Below are 18,318 nucleotides of genomic sequence, written 5' to 3' on the forward strand. Positions count from 1 at the left end.
CTGTATTTTTATTTGCTAACCCTGGCAACCCTATCCTAGCTACTCAGCAGGTGAACCTGGCAGGTGGGGACAGTTTCTGGCGGGTGAGAAAGATGTAAGGGGCAGTGAGGAAGAGTGGAGGTCCCCCACCTGTCTTGGGACAGCTGACTCCTTTCAAGCAGCTCTTTTCAAAACTGTCCTTCCTATCCACCCTCTCCTCTCACTGGTCACTACTACACTGCCCAATGCCATGGTTTACCTTTGGGGGGTCCCCTCTCCCTGCACCCCCTAAAGTCACCTCCATGTCCCCAAGGAGCACAGGGTTCATTTGCTGGGGCTTGGTGGAGCTCAGCTCAGCAGCTAATCCCCTGGGTGGCTCCTGTCAGATTATTAATTAGCTAAAGCAGATCGGTCCTGGAACAACATGCGCTTGGACTTCAGATAAAGCAGGCCAGGGAAGGCGGGCGGGGGGCTGCTTAAAGGGACAAGACCCTGTTTCTGAACTGCTCCCTGGGAGGACTGCGGGGAGGAGGCTAAGGTCGAGGCAGGGGCAGGGTGTCCAGACAGACCCCTCAACACTGCTCTGGCTGCTCCTAGATGAAATGTCAAGAGGACACATCCACAGAGGAGGATTCTGGCACATGTGGGACCCGTGAGAGGAGGAGTCGGCGACAGTTGGGTCTTGTTTTTTAATAAAGAGCTTGTGCCTAATCAGATCATGTCGCTCAGAACTCTTCAAAAAGCTTCTTATTTCACTCAGGGTAAAAGCCAGAGTTCTCAGAATGGCCTACAAGACCTGCAGGATCTGTGGGTCCCCCACCCTGACCCCTTGACCTCAGAGAGCATCTCCCGCCTCACTCCACTCCAGCCACTCGGGTCCCCTGATGTCCTGCAACGAGCCAGGTGATCTCACACCTGCTGTCCCCCTGACGGGAACACTCTTACCCCAGATATTAATCAGGTTGGCTTGCTCCCTCACCTCCTTTCTGTCTTCACCCAAATGTCACCATCTCAGTGACCCTTCCCGGGAAGCCACATCTACCATTACAGGTGATCCGCCCACCTCCCCCTCTTCCCCATACTCCTTATTCTATTCTCCAAAGCTGCTTTGGTTTTCTCCTTAACACGTGTCACCATTTAACGTATACATTCTTCCTTTATCTCATTTATCTCTTGCCTCCCTCCACCAAAACGTAGACTCCACGAGGGCAGGAACGTTTGCCTCTCGTTCGCTGCTGCATTTCCGGGGCCTGCAGGAGCCGGTATGCAGTATTGCTCAATCCTGACTGCTGAACGAATTGAAAATGGAAAATGAAAAAGTCCAGAGGCCAGAGGTCAGGACTGGGACCACAACCTATTCTGGCACTGAGCCCTGTGGGGCTGAGCTCTGGCCCACTCTGGTGGGCTCCTCACGTACCCATGTCCTCTCCCCTGACCCTATCTGACTGCACCCTCTCCCAGTTCTGCCCCTGTGCTAGGAGCTACCCATATGCCAGTCCTAAGCGTTTTCACTAAGATGCATTCCAGGTTCTGGGTCTTCTGAGGGATGCCCTAGGGGACCCATCTCTGTGTCACCAGACACCTCCCCCAGCTGGACTGCTACTCTCTCTGCCCCGGGAGCAGTGCATGGTGGGACTCACGGCAGCTGCCTGGGCCCAGCTCAGCTGCCAGCAAACTCCTGGGCTTGGATTGTTTGGACTTGAGCCGGTGAAGCTGATCTACTGAGTCACAACGGCCCTAAACTTCAATACCAGCCTTAACACACATTGCTAAGGAAAAAGTTGCTTTGAATTGCTTTTCTCGATTAGCATTTTTGGAGAAGAAACTACTTGAATTACACCTTCCCTCCTCTCACACCCACTTGGCCACAGGGGTCTTAACGCCAGGCTGCCACAGAAAGGCTCGGGGTCAGAAAAAGCTGCCCAAGGGAAGCCAAGAAACCACACCAGAGAGAAAACTTGGGGGTGGGTGAGTGGAAGGTGAGGAACACCCCCAGGCCTGATGACAGAGAACAAGCAGCAAGGCATGGGTAGCCACCCAGGGGTCCCATGAAGGTTGCCTGGTGCCTCAGTGTGGTGGCCTCTGGGCTTAAGGACTTTCACCTGGACCAGGTCTATGTCTGGGTGTATTCCAGAATAAAAGAGGCCAGGGGAAGCTGGTAGAAGATGGACCAGGAGGAGCCTGACATGGCTTCTCCAGTGTCAGCATCTTCTCACTGAGGGTGTTCAGAGGCCACAAGGACCGAGGCAGAGCAGAAGTGCTTCTCCACTAATTTGTAAGGCTTCAACCCTCCCAAAGCCATGGGTCGCCCTACCCTTTGGAGCAACTGCATCATGAGACGAGAAGTCCCCAGGGCAGCTTTAGACAGGGCAGGCACTGTCAGCCCCTCCCCATCCTTCATCCCTTGGACCTGTACTTGGGGGGATCCAGGACTTCCCGACCTTCAGGGAAGGCAGGAGGTACAAGGGGGAACTGAGGAAGGAGGCCCAGGTGGGGGATGCTGGCACCACCAAGCAGAATTCTTACCCTGATCAGAAACCAGAAAGATGAACAACTCTTCCCAAACTGTCTCTCAGTCACATCTCCACCCAGCCCAAAGGGGCTGCGACCTTGGACTCCACTTATGCTCCAGAGCACTGTGTCACTCAGGGGTGGTGGAGAACTTGGGCCTCTACTCCCCTTCAGCCAGCACCTCCCTCTCCTGACCCCACCCCTCCACATCCCCCACCCTAGCTGCGTGCTCTGGAGCTGCCAGCCTCACATCAGATCAAAGCCCTGGAGGATGGCATTAGAACTGTCCAGTCCAGTTATAAGTGCAGGTCATGGATCTAGTGCAGACCATGGAGTTAGAAAGCAGATAAACCTCCCACGCACACACAAGCGCACACGCCTGCCCACCCAGACACACCCTCCTCCCCTGGGGCAAGCCCAGGGTTCGGAGGCTGCAGACACACACAGGAAGACTGGCTGACACCTCCTCAGAGCCAAGCAGAGGCACCAGCTGCAGGCCTGGGATACCCTCGGCACCCCCTGCAAGCATCACCAGCCTGCCCTTCTGCTCCCTCCCATCACTCCCCCTGGAGGTCAGGCCTCCAGAGTTTCCTGGAGGGCTAAGCTGCTGTGCTGCATATTGCTTCCCACTTGGGACACCCCTGAGCCCCCTGCAAGATGTCGCCAGTCTGCTCTCCCTGTCACTCCCCCTGGAGGTCAGGCCTCCAGAGCTTTCCTGGCGGGCTGAGCTGGCCCATATGTCTGGGAATATGTTGCCAGCATGGGCAAGTGCTCACTGGGGCCCAGCAGCCGGCTGTGACAGCTTCACGCTCATACCAGCCAGGTCTTTGGCTTGCTACCAGGCTACACAGCAGTGTCTGGGGCTGCACAGAGCCTGCCCAGGGGGGTCAGGGATCGCTTCACTACTACAGCCTTGATGCTGGAAGTGTCTGCCCCACATGGCCCATGCAGATGATGTCAGGACCCAGGAGAGTGGAGCCTCATGTTAAAGACCCCGGAAAAAGGGTCAGTGGCCCAGGTACAAGTCTGACAGGGAACTGTGGCAATTCATACGTTGAGCTGGGGCCGAAGGCTAAGCTGGCCTCATGGAAACAAGGGGGTCTTAGACAAACCCATTCCTCAACGCTCAAACCTCATCAACTGAGGCTCTGTGTGACCGGGCACGTGGGAAAAGGTACATAGTAGTTCAGCCTTTGAGAACGCAGATCACATTTAAAGCCACAGGAGGGGAACTCTAGCAACTTCTAGGCTCAACCTCAGACCCAACAGAGAACCCATGGGGCAAAGGCACAAAACTGGCTTCAGTGCAGAGTCTCAGGGCTGAAAGAATAGTGAGCTTGGAAGTCCTAGACTCCTCCAATGCTGACTGCTGACAAGCAGGGCTCTGGCCTTCCCCCACGCCGCAGTGACCAAGAGGTGCCTGGGCCACTCAGCACCCTTCTCAGCAACCAACATAGTCCCAAGACGGTGCTTCTCCCCTAAGCCACATGTCAACCCCCTAAAAGGCCTCCCAACTTGTTCCCTTGCAACCTACCCCTCCCGTCCACTCCTCCCACGGCAGCCCCAGCCATCTTTTAAAACAAAAATCCAGTCACTTTATCTCCCTGCTTAAAACCCTCCAGTGGCTTCTCATCACCCACGAATAAAATCCCAACTTGCCCCTGGGACACAAAGCCCTGCACATCCTGGTCCCCGTCCTCTGTCCACCTCTCGCCACTGAGAGGCCTTTCTTTCTGGTCACTGAATGTACTGAGTTCATTCCAGAGAACTAGCTGTTCTCCCTTCTAGAATACTCTCACTCCTGCTCTTCAGATGGCTGTCCATTTCCTGTCCTTCAATCTCAGCTAAATGTCACTCCTCAAAGAGGCCTCCTCTGAGAACCCCACCCCAAGTGCCCCCTGCTCACCCGACCACCTCCTCCTATTTTCATTCTCCACTCGTGCTTTTCTTGTTCATTTTTGTGGTTTTATTGTCACCTCCCCTTCTAGAACTCCATGAGAGTGGGGCTGTCTTGTCCACTCTGTCCACTGGGGAGTGACTGGCAGAGACCAGGTCCTCTGTGACTTTTGAATAAATGCAACCAGACCTTCTGCAGGGTGGCCAGAAATGGGGAGACTGTCAGCCAGACAGGATCAGGCCTGCTGACCAGACATGAGCACAGACTTGCCCCCTTGTCCACACTCTGGTGAGGCAGGACACCTCTGAGACCATGGGTCACCCCTGCCACAGAGGACCCCAGCCTGTGGCCAAGCACGGTCACTGGAAAGGGCTGGGTAAGTGAGGCGGGATCGGCCACGACATTCCCTCCCAGAGCCCTCGGTGTTCCCAAGCTTCATTATCAAGCCCAAGACAGCCGATGCCAGGATGCAGGAGTCCCACTGGATCTGTGGAACCCATACCCTATGCCGGGCACAAATCCCAGTTGGCATGGCCCCTGGGAGTCAACAGTGAGTGGAAACTTCAGAAAGGGAAGATCTAATGGGCGTGTTTTGCCCAGGGAAGGAAGAAAACAAAAAGCCTGCCTCTGAAAAGAGAATGGCAAACATTAGCCCTTAAAGGGGACTCCACAGGCGCCCTGCTGCTCACAGGCAGGGCACAGGGCGGGGCTGGGGGAGACCATCCAGAGGCTCGAAGACACTCGGGCCTGCATTGTCAGGATTCGCGATTAACAGAGGAAGCAGAGTCAGGCAAGAAGAGCCCGGGGAGGCAGGAGAGAGGCCCAGATGCTAGTGCCAAATCCAAGCAAGACTTCAGTGCCACTGAATTCCCCTCAGACGCTTTTTCAGGCAGCAGTCTAAACAACCTCATCATCACGCAGGGGACAACAGTAGCACATCTGAAGTGTGAACGGACCCACTCCTGGAGTGTGATCGCATTCTGGACACCAGGAGGAAGAGTCTCAGCCACACGGTTGCTCCACCACAGCAACCAAAGGCCACATTTGCATCTGATTTGCAAATCCCTGGGCTGTATCCAGAACTCCTGCTAGTCCCCAAGGAGAAATGGCCTGAAATGAAGCAGGCCTGCAGCTTTGGGGACCTATCAAACCCCAGTGGGCACCAAGCCACCCATCTCTGCAAGCGTTTCCTCCCTGCAAGTTCGAAGTCCAGAGTTGCAGAGCCTGGACATGGAGGGAGGGGCAGGACACACCTGCCCAGGGCACCCATGGGGAGGGAGGGCACAGCTGAGTGAGCCAGGGATGCTGACTCCAGTCTGACCCCCAGCTGTGCCCTCCCCAGACATTCTCTAGAGCCTCAGTCTCAGCCTCCACTTTAAGACCTTGTCCATCAACTCTAAGAACACCCAACCCCTTTGGGCTGCTTCCCTCGGGATCTCAAGCAACTACTGCATAATGACCTATTGGTCATTGAGGTACAATGAGTCACCTGCTGTGTGTCAACCCCCCCACCCCAAGAACTGCCATGTTTGATACCTGCAGTTAAATATGTGACAGTACCAGCCTCAAAGACTACCCATTGCTGTCATAAATGACTTGCCTTAGGCAAGGGACTATTTCCAAGCCTGGATCAAAAGGCACCTGCAACGTTGTGTGATGATAAAACTAAAAAATAAAATAAAATAGAATAAAAATAAATAAATAAAAAGGCATCTTGCAGCTTCTCCTCTAAGGAGGTCCTGCCTGGGCTGGAAGGACCACTGAAGAGAGCCCCTGCAGCTCATCCCCAGGCTGGTTCCCACCCCACAAGGGCAGCCTCTGGACACACAGATAGGCTGGACCCACCACTGTCTGAGATCATGCTCAGAAATGACCTGATGCTTAGATCCAAGAGTGGCATCTGATGGGTCATGGACCTCGCCTGAAATACCTGCACCCTGCTGGCACCATTCAAAGTCATACCATGGCAATGCCAGGAGGATTCTTAAATGTCAGTTTCTCCAACCTCTTTATTTTACGGCTGGGGAAACTGAGACCCAGAGGGGAAGAAGCAGTGAGTCAACAGCAAAGCCAGGCCAAAACGCAGGTGTCCTGCTCCTGGGCCAGGCTCTCTTCTCAACCTGACTTATTTTCACTTTCACCTTTGGTGCTTAAGCTACCACCATCCATGGCAGAACCCACTGAGAATGGCGAGTCTAGGGCCTACGCAGTCCCCACTTTAATGAGCAACTCCCCAAACTGGCCAACCCACACCTCCCAGTGGCATCTCGAGGAGGGGGAGCAGCTACCTTTGCATCCCAAGAGGCTGAGGTCCAAAGTCCATTCCAACATACACCACTGGGGAGTTGCGAGACCCCCCTTGGAAAGGAGGGGTCGGTGGCCACGGCAGCCGAAGGGCAGTTAGGACGGAGACGGTCTTTGCCTTCCGTCGGGAGGTCTGTTTGCCTACCAAAATGAGAAAGGAAAAAAGATTAGCCTGCAGTGGATACCCACAAAGCTGCTCCATTCAGGAGGACGAAGGACAGCAAGGTTCCGACACCTTATGTGGTAACCAGCCAGCAAGGTAAGATTCTTGGACCCTGCCTGCCAATCAGCAGATGGCATTGCCACGGTGCGTGCCATGCCTGACCCTGCAACCAGTGTGCCCTTTGCATAATTATTAGCCAATTGCTATACAGTTGTCATACCTAATAAAAGAATCAAATAGGTAGAAACAATACTAGGCCAATCAAGTGCCACCCAAGGTAACAGGAGTGATCACACCCAAGGCTTGGCACTTGGGGTGAAAGGTCAGCATGACATTGGATCAAACCAACATTGGAAGCAGATCAGACTCATGCAACCAAACCAACCTCTGGGCTCCCCATCCCCCCACTCCGTCGGCCAGTAACACTTTCCCTCGTCCAGCTCCCAACTGCTCCCATGACCCCCAAATGGCCTTATAGGAACCTCTAAAAATGGAATCAACGGGTGTCTCTGCAGCTACCCAGGGTGGTGAGTTTGGTTTCTTCTCTCTTCCTTTCCCCCCTCTGGTACTATGCTATTTCATCACATAAAAAAGAAAAGAGGGGACGGGGCTGCTGAGATTCATTTGTGATAGGTGTTGGGCAAAAAAACAAATGGCCATAGAAAGTCAGTGCCCTAATACCAGCAACCTTTGTGTCAATTTAAGCAAATATTGTGGTGTTTCCATGGTGATTCCTGTTTTGAATATCCACTACACTCATTTTTTAAAGGGCTTTTCCTGTTTGCGTTTCAACTTCAAACCTGTAAATATTTTCAGCCTTTTTTAAAAAAAAATGAGCCCATGTGCGTGCAAACACAAACACACCACCCAATCTCGTGCACAACCTCCCAGGCCTGGAGGCCCAACCTCGTGGATGTGAGAGTGGGGTGCAGGGAACCCAGAGGGGGCTCTCCATCTGCTTTCACACTGACCCTGTATGCAGAGCTGGCATCAGGGAGACCGGCACTGAAATTCTGGTCCTTTCCTTCCCCCTTTGCCAGGGGACTGCAGCATTGACAGTGGCTGTGTGTTCCCAAAGTGTGTGAGCAGGCTCAGCTGTGACTGTATGGTGTGGCATGGTGTGGGCAGTGGCCTGGCAGGTTCTCCAATTTGGCCCAGCCCTTGGAGTCCCCAGAGGCCTCCCTGGAGTGCATGAACCCCTCCTCTCCTGCCTCCCAAGGTGGGGCCCGAGTGCAAGGAGGAGTTGGCTCTTTGAAGGCGAGGGCTTCAGCAACAGCTCCACTCCACCTCTGCTGGGGCAATGCCACCGAGACCAGCTCCCTGGGGGAAGCCATCAGGGATGGATGGCAACAGCAACCCAGGGCTTGGATCAGCCCAGCTCCCATCCCACCCTTCAGCACCGTACAGGGTTAACAGCGGGTTTCCTGGTTTCCATGGATTCCCGCCAGGCCCCTAATGTGAGTTTCGTGTGATTTGGGGGAAGTGGATTTCCTTTGTTTTCCAGTTTGGGAATATTTTTTTCTTTAAAAAAGAGGAAAAAACACTTTAATGGGAACTTCAGGGCCACTGGGAGACTCACTCCTCTGAGCTCTGAAACTCCCCTGCCTGTTAGTCCAGAACTCCCAAAGCCCTGGGCAGCCCATCCACCAGTAAACTATCCCTGGACTAGAGGAAGGGGTACCTTGGACCACCTGCAGCTTCCCACTCCCCAGTCTCCTGCTGGAGCTCTCTACTCCAACATGCCATCAGAACAACCCCACCCAAAAGCCAGCATCTCACACAGGGGCTGACACTCCCCCCTTCCAGCTTTGCAAAAGGCACATATACATTTCCCCAGAGAAACGGTCCACACTCCCACCTCCTTGACTCCTGGCAAGGAGCTAGAAAGACCAGAGTCTGACCACATGCCAATAGTGAACAATCCCAGTGTCCTATGTCCCGGTTCAGAAAGAGTTTCCACTTCTGGGGGAAGACAGTGTCCAGACCATCGTTGGGCCCTTCTTTGGTTCTTCCAGCAGAGAGAGGGGCCTGCCCAACGCAGAGGGAGCTCCTCAGCCTTGGCAGCTAGAACAGCTGAACAAAGGTGTAGCCAGGCCTCCTCCTCCTCCTCAGTCTTCCCCATTCCTGCCATCCTCCAGCCCTGCCAGGGCATGGCCTTGGCTCCAGGACTGTCCCCAACCAAATGGCCTGACCCATTTACCAAACCAGGGCACAGATCCCAGACAGTAGGTACAGACCCCAGAGGATGGATCTCTCTGACCGACAGGTCTGGGGTGAAGAGGTGAGAAGCCAAGTGCAGTTACAGAAATAACTCTGGGCGGAGAATCGAAGACACGGGTCTGAGTCCTGCTTCTGCACTTAACCTGCTATGGGCCCTTAGATAAGCCAGCTAATCTCCCTACAGCTCAGTTTCCTCACCAGTCAAATGGAGATAATACCTTCTTCCTCCTACCTAGCAGGCTTGGGGAAGATCGACGAGACGTGAAAGGTGTTAACAAGTGTTCTAGAAATGCCTGGGATTCCCCCACCCTCTTCTTCCCAGCCTCTTCAAGGTAACCTTCCAGAATCTACCCCAAGTGAGCCCATATGCCCCTCTACTGTGCTCCTCATGCAGCCTTCATCACAGCATTTAAATCCATCCTGGACGAAAGTAATTTGTTCACGAGTCTGTCTCCACCATTACATTTTTAACTCCTCAAGGGCAGAGACCAGGTCTTCATTATCTTGGCGTCCCCAGCATTTAGCACAACAGCTGGCCCACACTGGGCAGTGGAAGTGTCTGAGGAACTGAACTAGTCCCTGATTTCATGTCAGAATCAGATGGGCCAGCAGCAGCTTCATCCCTCTCCGCTGGCAGAACCCTTCATGGGCTATTTTCACGCTCCGTTCTGTTTAGTTCCCTTAAGCCCCAACCTGTGTCTTGTTCTCTCCCCTTTCTCCATTTGCCCTTTGAATTAATACCTTTTAGATTAAAGGGGACCACTTGGTCACTTGATTCTTCTCCAACTGATTCCCATAAGAATTCACTAAGCATCTAGTATGTGCAAGGTAGCATGCAGAGTAGAGGGCACACCGGAGGAGTGGTTTCGCCCCCTGCCAAGAGGCCTATGTGACAACTAATGATACCAACTACATTATACTATTTGCTAAGCACTGTGCCAAGTGCTCTGCAGCCATGATCTCGCTGAATCTATACGACACGAAGGTAGGAATGATTATGGTCCCCGCGGATAGATTAGAAAGAGCAGGCACAGAGATATGAAGTGACTTGCCAAAGGTCACTTGACACTGCTCACAGGTGCCAAAGCCAGGCCCGGGCTGGCTTAAAAGTTCCTCCTCCTCCCCTACCCATGATCTCAGCAACCACCTACACCTGACGCTATCTCCCCTCCCAAGTCTCAGCTCTCCTGACCTCAAAACAGGTCTTGAGCAAATCCCCCAGAGCCACCAGAAAGTGCTCAGAGATCACGACCAAAGGCAAGGGCCGTGCTCAGGTGCCTCCGGCGGGGCTGAAAGTGGAGCAAAGCAAGGCCTATGGTAGCACACCTGGCAAGCAGGAGGATCCCCTGAACTATCTTGTAAATGGGGTCTCAGCTGTGGGCATACCCCTTGCAACCTGTCATCTGACGGGACGAGGACAAGGAAGCCACCTAGGAGGGGGTCACTCAGAGTCAGGGGGTCCTGTGGGGGTAAATTAGGAGATTTATCTTTGGGGGAGGGGCAGAGATTTCTGCTGCCTCCCCCACACCAGGATCTCCCACCACAATGAACACATCTGCCTCGGAGATGCGGATTGGGAAGCAGGGCCCCAGATTTCATCTGGGCAGATGTGGAGGGGGGTGCCCATCATCACCCCAAAGGAGAGAAGACACAGGGAGGTGGTGGGGAAAGAGGTACGTCTGAGAGGATAAATGGTAGAAGATCAGACTGGGGTGGGGAGAGGACAGAGCGCTAATGAGCAGATTTCATAAAGCACCTGGAGTGAAAACAAAAACACAGACGCGCACATTGCCCAACTTCAGGGCTGTATGGAAAAGGGGAAAAAAAAAACAATAAAAAAAATCCACATCTTAATACAAAAATCCTACATGATGTGTTGTGGCACGAAAGTGTTTTTCACTGCATTTTTCATCTGTGATCTCACACAGCCTACGACGGGTACGCCCAACACATCAGGTATTTGATGGTACACAAACAGAGCAAACACATACACAATTAACCAAAACAAGGCAGTAAATATTCAAATCAGTCCGAGCTAACATCTCCTGGTTTCAGGTGGCCCTGGAGAAGGCTATGTGGGCTCCGCAAAGGGCCCCTTCGGATTTCAGAAGGAGAGACGCAAGGGGCAAGAGCACAGTTCAAGTGCAAGGTAACGATGGGAGTTCTGAGTTCTCGGAACTCTGCAAGTGGAACTCCCAGCCAGCTGGTTACACGGCCTTTCTGCACTTACAGTGTTGTTCTGCTGCTGACAGGGGACAGGGAGGGGACCCACACCCCAGAGGCCCTTCCTACATGTCATTCACCCACAGTTACTATCTGTCTCCTTTTTGTTCCACCCCTCCCCCTTTTTAATTGTTGGATGAGTTTATAGAGCTGTGTGCCAAAAACAATCAACTCCAGGGAACAGAGTTATACAAAAAAGGGCGTGTCGGCAGAGGGGGACGGATATCCATGGAAACCACCACCTTTTCACAGCAGCCTAGGTGAAGCTCGGGTGAGGTGGACGGTGTGGGGGTGGGGAGATACACTCCACCCAGAACAGGGCCCCAGAAAATGCTGGGGTTACTGATGATCTGAGGGAGTCAGACACAGTGTGGAGTGTCAGGAAGTGGCGTCAGCCAGAGACCACCATGAGAGCGGGGCTGTTTGAACACACGTAGCACACACACACACACACACATATATGCCACCCCAACAGATTACTGGACAGCACGCCACAGTGATTAAGTACACATGCTTTGGAGCTAGGACTGCCCAGATAGAAATCCAGGCTCTGCCACTCACGAGCTGTGTGACTCTCAACACATTACTTTAACCTCTCTGTGCCTCAGTTTCCCAGTCAGTAAAACGGAGAGAATAATAGTTCCTCCTGTGTTCAGTCATGAGGATTAAATGACTTACTATGTGTTACACGCTGAGAAAAGTACGCAACACACAGTACATGCTATAAAGCATTTGCTAAATCAAATAAAAAGCCCAAATGAAGAGAAAAGAGGGGAGGTCTCTGGATTCTGCCACAGTAGAGGAGGAAAATAATAATAGTTCATGTTTATTAAGCACTGTGTACTCAGGATTAACACATGTGATCAGGCTGGCCTGTAAATTTGGTTGGTTAGAACATAGCCTTTATAACACCAAGGTCACGGGTTTGGATCCCCATACCGGCTAGCCACCAAAAAAAAAAAAAAAATGTGTGTGTGTGTGTGTGTGTGTGTGTGTGTGTGTGTGTGTGTGTGTATGATCATCACAAGAACTCAATGAGGTGGATTATTATCTCAACTAGACAGTTGAGAAACTAAAACTCAGAGAGGAATGTCGATCCACCCAAGGTCCACACTGTAAATGATCTGAACCCAGCACTGTCTGACACCTAATCACTATGCTGCTTGGCAAGAAGGGGCAGAGGTTAAGGGCGTGGGGAAGATGCAAGGAAGGGATGGCCTTTCAGGAAGTTCTCTTTCCAGCATAGCAGTGGGACCCAAACTTGCTCTTCCCAAGCTTACAAAGGAAGACAGAAATCCTTTGCGCCAGTGACTATGGATGGAAGGACAAGGAGCAGGGAAAAGATGAGGTGGCCAGTAGGGCCAGGTGTCCACATTCCTTAGGAGTCCCCACCCCAGTTCTGACCCAAGGACACCAGTGATGCCCTCTGAACCCTCCCTCTGCTCAGACAGGTATCTCCAGGATCAGGAGATCCCTCCAGGGAAAGTAACAGAGCTTGGGAACTACCTCCTAGCAAAAGAGGTCCAAAGCCTAGGAAAGGTCCTATTTCCAGGTTAGAGCCCCATAAACAACCCGAACATCTTAGAACGGAGCAGATCCCTGGAGGGGATGGGTCACGGGTGAGCAGAGCAAAGAGGAGCACAGGACACTCCCATTGCAAGGCCAGGCCCAGGGAGGCCCTGGAGGCCGAGAGCTAGAGTTAGAGACTGCCTGCCCTTAGAGATTTGGTCCTCACCCTGCTCAGAGACCAGGCTTGGTGGCTCAGCCCTTTCTGCCATCGACCACCCAAACTCATTCAGATATTTCCTCTCTCACTTGCTTTTTAAAAAAAATTTAATGTTCTCTATAATTCATCCGTCCCAGAAGATAATCGATAGAGCCCGTAATGAAAATCTGAGCCATATTTTATGATCCGCTGCGAGCAGAAAGGGCCACCTCAGCAGGTCCGGTTTTGGCTCTCCCTATCTGTCTTGCCCACTGCCCTGGGGACACCTTCCCTTGCTGGCCCTGCCCACAGCCCTACACCCAGAGCTCTGTCCTCAGCCACACAAGGAGGCCCACGGCCCCAGCACTGCCCGGGCACCACCCCAGCATGCCAATGCTCACTCTGCCAACCCCAGTCACAAGATGGCCACCCACCATTGCAAGGTCTTCTTGGAGCAGCCTTAGACCTGGGATCTCCGCACCACCACCATGGACTCTCACAGCCATCTAAAGTCAGGGCCCTTCTGGAAGCCTGAAGACCCTCCTAGGATGTGGAGGCCAGCACTGGCCACGGGAAGCCAGGCCAGCTCCCCACCAGGCAAAGGTCACCTGCTCTGAGGTGCCTTGGGGGGCACCAAGATATATCCTGGAGCCTCTGGTCGGTGAAGGGTGGGTCATTATGGATCATTTTTACTACCTCAAGCAAGCGCCTACTTGCCCTGGTCTCCAGCCCTGGCAGGTGAAGGGTGTGGAGGAGCCAGCCTGAGGGAGGTCCTGGGTACAGACTGGAGCAGCCCCCTCCAGCCCTGCAAGAGGCCACTCGGAGGAGGGGAGAGCAGAGCTCCGCCCCTTGCCCGGGCACCACCACTGGCAGCCAATCAGGAAGTGGGGCAGCTCCTTTCAGAATCCTTCACTGCCTGGCACCAATCAGAGTGTGCCACAGTGCAAGTGCCAGGTAGGGACAACCGCAGAGGACCCAATCAGAGACCAGAGGAAGCTCCAAGTCCTCAGGAGCAAAACTTCAAACTGATAAGAAGAGTGTGGTCGGGCCACAGCAGGGACTACTATGCAGCCAGTAAGAGACACTTACAGAAAGTAGGAAACGGTTTGGTGAACAATCGCAGGTGGCAGTGCTGTGTAGAATGCTGCCCAGCAGAACCTGCGGCTGCCACCGGCCGTGTGCGGCTCCCGAGCACTTCAAACATGGTGCATACGACTGAGGAGCTGAACTTTAAATTTTATTTCATTTTAATTAATTCAAGTTTGAACAGCCATCTGTGGCCAGAGGCTACTCTATTGGATAGCACAGGTTTAGATTGATCATCTCGTCAATGTAAAAAATTTTTTTCTTAATAAAAAAGTAAAAAGCCTATCATCCCAAGGCAGTGAGAATAATCATTAACTATAATAACAGAAATAGTTAATATCTGTGTGCTGTGTGCCAGGCTCAGTGCTAAGTATTTTATATGGATCATCACAATGAATCCTCACCAGCCCTCAAGACATATACTATCCTTGTCCCCGCTTTATAGATGAGGACACTGAGGTTCGGAAATGTTAACTTATCCAAAATCACACTGCTGGGTGGCAAAGCGCTTACAACAAGGCCTTCCTGTCTCCCTAACTCATACTTCCAACTACCACTCCTTACACTTTTCTATTTTCCTTTTTTTTTTTTCTGTCGTTTTCGTGACCAGCACTCAGCCAGTGAGCGCACCGGCCATTCCTATATAGGATCCGAACCCGCGGCGGGAGCATCGCCGTGCTCCCAGCGCCGCGCTCTCCCGAGTGCACCACGGGCTCGGCCCTCACTTTTCTATTTTCCAATGAGCTATGAGCATTAGTTATAATCAGAGAGAAAATGTATTTTTTAAAAAGATCCCCAAAGAGGGCAATTCGTTTTTCCCAAGGAGCAGAGTGTATGCAGAGATTACTGGGGCCCATGGCCAACTGGGTCCCCAGCTGGTGGGTGCAGAAAGGAGCCGGCAGTGTGGTCACTGGTTCTGTCCCAGATGTCCTGCACCTGGGAGACCCAGAGCCCACAGATGATGCTGAGCCTGATTTTCCCGCAGCCAGGAGGCCAGTGGGATCCAGCTTCCTCCCAGCCCCATCCTGAGTCAGTTCCTGACAGGTTTCTCAGCAGTTTTGCAATCATCACCTAGGTCTACATCCTAAAGAAGGCAGCAGGCCATGAGGCTGTCTGCAAAAGTTGACACATACTCTCTTATTTTGGACCACCCTTTCCCACTACCTTCTAGAATGGCCAATGCTCTCAGGGTAACCGGGAACCCCCGGCCAGCAGCCCAAGCCGGGCTCACACCACCTGCCATGGCACGGGCTTGGAGAGGCTTGTTTTTCTCAGGAGGGACAATCTTCACCCCCTCTTGGGATAATATCTAGGTTCAGAACAAGGGGGACAAAGAAAGTGTCCTTGAAAGGGAAGAGTCCAAGGCGCGTCTGCTTTTTTTCCCATAGCACCAACTTGGGGGTGGGGGACAGGGAATGACTGCCCCACTTGGTCTGGCTTCTATTTTTTCCCCTGAGCTCTTTTGTCCCCTGAGATGTACAGACTGTTCTGGTTTCAGGGCAGAGGGTGGGAGCTAGGCAGGATAAATGTCCTTACTTAGAAGATTTTTTTATTATTATTATTATGGATTTTTGGTTCCCTGCTGTCTGCAGTTCTCTGTCATTTCCAATCTACCTTAAGTTCTCCTTGGATTTATATATTTATTTTTGGGGTTGGTTTCAGGTGCTTCTAGTTTATCAAACAATCAGCCCTGTGAGGTATGCTGGGTGTTTCCAGAAATTACATCACAAAAAATCATGCAATTAAAGTGTAAGGGAAAAAAAACATAGCTGTTGCTTAATTTTGTATTTTAATTAGCGACTTATTGTAAACGTAGACTTTTAAAATGGAAGCACCTAAGCAAAGCCAGTAAACAAGTTTTCCTAATGAATTAATTTCACCTCTTTCCTCCTCCTCCTCCTCCTCACCAGCCCAACTGTCGCCCTCCAGATTTTCTCTGTCCCCCTTTTTTCTCTTCTAATTCTTGATCCTTGCCCAACACATATTAGAAAAAGACCACCCCCCAATTAAAACCTGCTGGCACCCAGGACTCCCACGGGAGCCTCGGCTTATAGCCTCTATGGTGAGGGTGCTGGCTGGGGACCCAGGATGAAGTCAGCCACTACACCTTGCCCTGCTGTCAGTCCTGCTGCCACGCCCCTCTCTGCGGGGTGCAGGGACCCCTCTGCTCCTGTCACTGCACTCAGAAAGGGAGAGAATCTCAGGAAAGGAGAGAGAAGCCCAGAGCAGCACCAACTGTCAAGGAAACAGCAAGAGGGTGGAGGCACGTGATGCCTGCAGCCCTGCAAGAACAGGGTGAGCAGACCTGGAGACAGAGTGAGGCTCGGGCTGCTGTGCAACCCAAGAGACCTCTGGTTGCCTGGAGGAAGGAGAAGGGGCACAGGAGGGAGAAAGAGGGAGTCTACAGCAGCCAGGGAAAGAGAAGCTGAAGTTAGAAGGGTCTGTCCAGGTCACATAGCAGCTTGGAGAGAGAACACATCCATCAGTCCCAGGCACCCCCGAGGGGTATATCCAGGCCGCCACCAGCGGTCAAGTGCACTCATTGGCCTAGCGTCCTGCTCCTCCTTCATAGAGACTTCCCAGCTTGCGGGGAGAAAGCTAATTGACCTCTTTCGGCCTGGTTTCTGGGAGTGAAGGTTAAGGACAGGGGCAGAGCCTCCCTGCCCTCTGCCCAGTCTTGCCATCCTAGGAAGAGCAGACAAGTCTCTGGATGTCCCACATCCACAAGGGTGAAGGGAAGACTCCACATCAAGAATGGATACCACTGGGTGCCTCAACGTCCCTATTCACTGGAGGGCACCTGAGTCCTTCTGTCACCCCGGAGGCTCAGCCAGCATAACGAGGAGGGCAGGTGTCCACCCCGAGCACCAGACAGGAGCACGCCTCCTCCCCAGCACCGTCACCTCCAAAACCAATACAGAGACACTGTGGTGGAGCAGGCTTGCTCTATGGACTCTCTCCCCCCGGGCAGGCCAGGGTGTTCAGCGTCACCAGCAAAACCCCACACTGGCCACTTGTAGTTTGAGGAGGAAGAATTGTAACAGTGGGCTCAGGAAGAGCAGTAGTTTACCTGCTCACTCCAATCTCAGACCCTCTGCAGGCTAGATCCCCCTCACCTCTGACACCAAACCCAATCTGGGACATGCCCCCCCAATTATAGCAGGTGGCCTCATTACTACGCTGGTGGGGGATGGGGGCTCAAGAATGTTCTAGAACACCTGGTGGTGGAATCCTGGCCCCCACTCACTAAGATTCCCAAAGAAAGGTAGGAGGAGAGGAAGGAAGAACCAAAGGGAGGAAGGGGCTGGACACCCATGTCATCATGCGCGGGGGGGAACCCAGACCCACACCCATGACAGATCCTGCTCCGTTCAGCTTCAATCGGAAAGGAAAGCTCCCATCAAACACAGGCCGGGCAGGGATGTGGGCACTGAGATTAGGAATTTGGAAAACCATCTGAGGAACCTGGCCCTGGGAAGACAGCAACAGGATTTAATGCCTTATCCTGGCTGTCTGGTAAACACCCTGAACCATCCCGACACTCCGTTAGGCAGCCTCGGATCCTCAGGTGTGCTGGCGACGGGCAGGTAGAGACAGACGTGGGCAGAGACAGGAAGAGAGGGAGTGTGGGCTGGGGGGAGGGGGCGGGGGTGGAGCTGGCCTGGGAGGATAGGATGGGTGGCAGCCAAGCCAGACAGTCAGTGAGACAGCTGACAGGTGCAGGAAGGGGTGGAGGGGCTGGAGAAGGGAAAGGTGAGCCAGGGATGCCACCGTCACACCCCAGGGGACCGTGCAGGATGAGAGGAAGGGTCAGAGTCTTGTGGGCAAAAGAGCAGGAGCTCTGGCCTCCCCTTCCCCCAGTTGAAGAAGAAACCGGGGAGGTCCTAGGGACCAGGCAGTAGGCTCCCCCTAACCAAACAGAAGAAAGTAGCAGATGGGGGTTACAGCTTTCAAGGCTTACTGTGGTCAAATAGGACAGCAGTTTCCTGGTGTCCTTCAGGTTCACGCTCTCCCCAACTCACACGTGCATACCCCATGCCAAAAAGAAAGCCACGCCAATCAAAATGGAGCTTCTTGCTCTTCCAGGCTGGAGCTGACACATGTTGGAAAGACGCAGGGAGGGTGGGGACAGCCCCGGAGCTGCTCAGAGGGGCCTCAGTTGTCCAGTGATGGGTTAGGAAGACTCAAAAGCAGATGAGTAGAAAAGAGGTGCCCAGGGGCCCTGGCTGT

At 53.0% G+C, this 18,318-nt stretch overlaps 1 protein-coding gene across 1 annotated transcript in view; it reads right to left on the reverse strand.

Moving 5' to 3' along the window:
- The window catches only part of CASZ1 (castor zinc finger 1), a 150,100-nt gene that overhangs the window by 110,439 nt on the left and 21,343 nt on the right, over positions 1 to 18,318 (reverse strand). Inside the window, exon 2 of the mRNA XM_063104829.1 lies at positions 6,676 to 6,832. The gene's annotated coding sequence lies outside the window, so the exon portion shown is untranslated. The remainder of the gene's footprint in view (positions 1 to 6,675; positions 6,833 to 18,318) is intronic.

The sequence above is a fragment of the Cynocephalus volans genome, chromosome 8 (genome assembly GCF_027409185.1).
Source record: "Cynocephalus volans isolate mCynVol1 chromosome 8, mCynVol1.pri, whole genome shotgun sequence".
NCBI classification, from domain to species: Eukaryota; Metazoa; Chordata; class Mammalia; order Dermoptera; family Cynocephalidae; genus Cynocephalus; species Cynocephalus volans.